The sequence below is a fragment of the Octopus sinensis genome, unplaced genomic scaffold, assembly GCF_006345805.1.
Source record: "Octopus sinensis unplaced genomic scaffold, ASM634580v1 Contig18962_ERROPOS2885651, whole genome shotgun sequence".
Lineage (NCBI taxonomy): Eukaryota > Metazoa > Mollusca > Cephalopoda > Octopoda > Octopodidae > Octopus > Octopus sinensis.
The window spans coordinates 10,920-15,554 of NW_021836142.1; the positions used below are offsets into that span (position 1 = coordinate 10,920).

At 35.3% G+C, this 4,635-nt stretch overlaps 1 non-coding gene across 1 annotated transcript; it reads left to right on the forward strand.

Annotated features, from left to right (window-relative positions):
- The first annotated feature begins 4,066 nt into the window (after positions 1–4,066).
- LOC115231942 lies at positions 4,067–4,170 on the forward strand. Its single transcript, XR_003883565.1, has one exon. It is a non-coding gene; the product is annotated as a U6 spliceosomal RNA (small nuclear RNA).
- The last annotated feature ends 465 nt before the right edge of the window (positions 4,171–4,635 follow it).

Consider the following 4,635-nt stretch of genomic DNA (forward strand, 5'->3'; position numbering starts at 1 on the left):
TCTTTCTTTCCGGAGTCAGTCAGGGCAAATGTGTCGTTACTTACTCCTCAACGACGTCTCGGTTTCATCTTGTATACAGTCTTTACGCCCCTGATTATCACGACGCAGAATATGCAACATCCTCTTACTTTCACCCTCTCCACTTTCTATGTCTGTAAATCTCTAGCTTGTCATCAGTTTTCTTGATATTGCACTTTGTTGCTCACTTCTTTCAACTTTTGTCATGCCTACCTCTTATCGGATCTTTTCGGTTTGAACGGCAGTTTTTTCTAGCGGTGTCATATGAAATTGTCACCTATAATTATGACCCTAGTATCGATCTATTGCATTTCAATCTGTTTTAGGGTTAGCAGGGGGGGGGGTATATTTTTTTCTTCAGAAATGTAAATAAACCCAATCTGTTTCTTAAACGAGGGACATATTCATACGGCACAGAATGTTTTTTTTTTACCTCAATAGACGTCATTGAAATTTCAGAAATTGAAGAAAAAACAACAAATATCTTACAAACTATAGAATTTTTTCGATAAAGCCAAGAGAAAAAGATGTTTTCTAAATACATTCTACCAGTATACAAAGTTTAAAAGTGTTTAGTTATGTGGAAATTATTTTTAAAAACTGCCGTTCAAACCGAAAAGATCCCTCTTATATGTTATGGGCTTGTCTATAATAATTATTTCACCACAATGTTACCTTCTATTTAGTCGTAACCTGGTTCCAACACTACTTTTAGTTTGTGACTCGTCTGTCTACGTGAATCAAGGTTTCTACTCAATGGTGATTCTTATTAATGGTCACAGTTGATGTTCTACTGTGTTTCTTCAATAGAGCCGTCTCCATAAACAACGTGTTTCCTTCTGTGAACGTTGGACAGCTTTCTCCTTTTTACGCTGCTTCAGCTAAGAACCTTTTCTTTATAGGCAACTAGCAGTATCGCCCGGCGTTGCTCGGGTTTGTAAGGGAAATAACTATATAAGCATTTTAGAGAGTTACTCCCTTATATAACCTGAGCAAAAATCATTAAAAATGCGGAAAAATGATGGTAAATTTTTGTTTTAATCGTAGACTCATCGTAGACGCGCGCTAATACCCAGAAGGGCTCGATATGAATGACGACTATAAGATACCCGTTTTTGGTTAAATTGCACCGCAAAATGTGGGAGTAGCTAGGAATCTAAATCGGAGGAGACAGAGTCTCACACATACAACTTCAATTTTATATATAAAGATAAGAGGAAGCGTTACTTCCCCGCTATGTATGACTGAAACACCTATGGCAGTAAATAAAAATGGTATCCCCACTTTAGCATTACGTTCAGGATACAATGGTGTACGTAAGTGTCTATGTAAGCGTGTATATCTATGTGTGTGTGTGTGTGAGAGAGAGAGAGCTAGTGTGTGTGTGTGTGTGCGAGCGCAAGGGCGTTTTACCTGACGAATGTGACACATTTAAACCCAAAGTAGTGATCTGGAAAGATACAGCTTCGATTACAAATTATTAATTATTTATATTTCTGACTAGATAGACGTGCTTCTGTATGTATGTAATTATGTGTGCATGCACGTTTGTATGTATGAGTTGTTGAACTTGTATGTAAGGCATTCATGCATGAATATATATATATATATATATATATATATATATATATATATTATATATATATATATATATAATATATATATATATATATATATATATATATACATACATACATGGAATATACAAGGTGTAAACCATTCCTTTTATTATCCAATACATACATACTCACACACACATATATATGCATGAGGCTTCCTATCTTTCAGTCTTTCCATTTGTAATCAATACAACAGCAACCAAAATGGAATTCCATCCATATTGAACCATTTTATGGAATGTAATTCCAGCAGCTGCACCGGATTCTTAAACAATAGATCCTGGCTCTCTCCCTCCAGCTACATTCTTTTATTGGGGTCTTGTTGATAATAAGCTTACTCAGCTGGCAATTATATTTGTGATGTTCCCATTATTATTAGTGTAATCATAACTGTAATTAATGTTATTACTATAAATGATTATTGTTATTATTTCTGATGCTGGCGAACACTGTAAAATAATACATAATTTTCTCATATAATACCAAGTTTGTGATGCAGCTACAATTCCAGGAGAATGGCAACTGGGAAAATACTACATGTCCCAACCTCCCATTACACTTACTGCATTGTGGTGAATGTACATATATATATTTCACACACAAGCAAGACTGACAGATAGAGGCAACTATGGGCAGACACAGACATACATACATACATACAAACAGGCTGATGGACTTTGTAGACAATAATAAAACATAACCAATGATAAATTCTCTGGGTTGCTCAATTTTGCTCGACTTTGCTAGCATATTTGTGTCTAGACAGTATATGAGAACCATACAGGAAATTATCTAAATATCTGAGATTGGATTATCTCAGAAATTTAGATTAGAAAAACAATCATATTACAACCTCCATTTTCACCTAGTGTTGAAATATAGGAAAATTTTACCACTGAGAGAACCTGTATGTGGTTGCATGACATGCCTCTAAATCACATCCTACAGTCTGACAAAAAATGGCAGTGAGCAATATAGTCCTAGATAAATTTAGTCTAAATAAAAGACAATGGTGATGGCTGTAATGCTTTTGATCATAAGTCATCTAAGCCAGTTTAAACCAACATGGGATAGTTAGGTAGAAGATGGTCAAATAACTAAATTTTTTTGCAACACTACATTCTGTTCCTCTACTTTACAAATTTACTTTTGTTTTCATGACTTAATCAGGAAAGGAAAAGTAGCACCCACAATTATTTTCAGAGTCTGTAAAACTAATGAGAGGAAGTTACTCTTATATCAGAGACCAAGTCCAAATGTTTGCAACAAAGTGGATTTTATTGCAGGCACCCAAGGGCCAACTGGGGGTTTTATAACAGATTGAGTCTAACACCTAACAATAAGAATACTTTCTTCAACAAGCCTCCACACAGCTTCTTATTTCTTTACTGCCCACAAGGGGCTAAACATAGAAGGGACAAACAAGAACAGACAAAGGGATTAAGTTGATTACATCGACCCCAGTGCATAACTGGTACTTAATTTATCGACCCCGAAAGGATGAATGGCAAAGTCGACCTCGGTGGAATTTGAACTCAGAATGTAATGGCAGACGAAATACCGCTAGGCATTTCACCCAGTATGCTAACGTTTCTGCCAGCTCACCGCCTTCTGTCTACCAAATTTCCCCACCAAGGCTTTTTTCATTCTGAAGCTGTAGTAAAATGCTCTTGCCTAAAGTGTCACACTGAATAATCAGACCTGATTCTGCAGTGTAACACCACATAGTCGCACAGCAAATCTGTTAACCACACAGCATTAACTACACCTATGGAAGAAGTATCAGTAAAACCGTTATAACTAACACTGGAAACTGTTAAACCAGATATTTAACTTCTATAAAACTAGATCTCATGGCAAATAGAACACCATCTGCTTCTTGTATTGTTTTTTGATAATTTCAATAGTTCTTAGTTGATGATGTCGCTTCACCTAGGCCAAGCATGCTCATTTAGACCTGTGAACAACAATATCCCAAATGTGACCATCCTGTTTTTCACTGAAGCATAATGTATCAAGGATAACATTATCTAATAAGTTCATGTTTCTTTAATTCAGTAGAGTGTAATTTCAGTCAGATTTGGATGCTATTTCTAGCAGGTCAAAATACTATATACAGCCTTATGCTGTTTGCAGAGCTATTTGGAGCTGCATCAAATTATAAAAAAAAATAAATATTCAAACCAGAGTTCTGAGTTAGAAAATTTTAAGTCTTTAGGGAAGATATGATTTCCATGCATGAAACTTTTGGCCCTAAAGTCATTTTTGTACTTTTGTACATGTAAATATAAGTTTCCATATGTAAGAGAGAAGAAGAAGATCGTCATCATTGTCATCATCCTCATAATCTTGATGATGATGATCATCATCATTGTTGTCAAGAAATGGCAAACTGCTGGGAGAGAGAGAATTTAATAAAAGAAGTTAGACTAGCTATGGCGGTACATATTCTAAAATTGGAACAATACAGAGAAGATTAGCATGGCTCCTACGCAAGGATGACATGCAAATTCGTGAAGCGTTCCTTATTTTTCAAATGGCAGTGCCCCAGCATGGCCACAGCTCATGAGCTGAAACTAGATGAAATAAAAATAAAATAAATCCATTTTCTATAAATATTACAGCTTCTTGCTCACAGATGTGCAGGTTCTTTTTCTTATATTTTCTAATATTAGCTGTTGAATTTTTCTCAAATCAAACCCTTGATTTTAAAATCAAGCCCTGTTCTCTTTGAAAAGAAAGCCACATTTCATGAGTGCACTACACCTAAGAAAAAAGTGGAAATCCCTTTCATCACAGATCTGCTTGATCAGATATGATCTTGCGTAGATACCTTGAGTATTAAATGGCTAGTTGCTTTATTTGGAACTAGTGGCCTGTCAAAACCGTTTGTCTATAAGGCTCTCTAATACTGGGAATGAAATTGTTTTATAAAAATATTTTGTTAAAGACAATGAAGAAAGAAAGATCTTTTTGGTATGGAAACTATTTTTAGGAA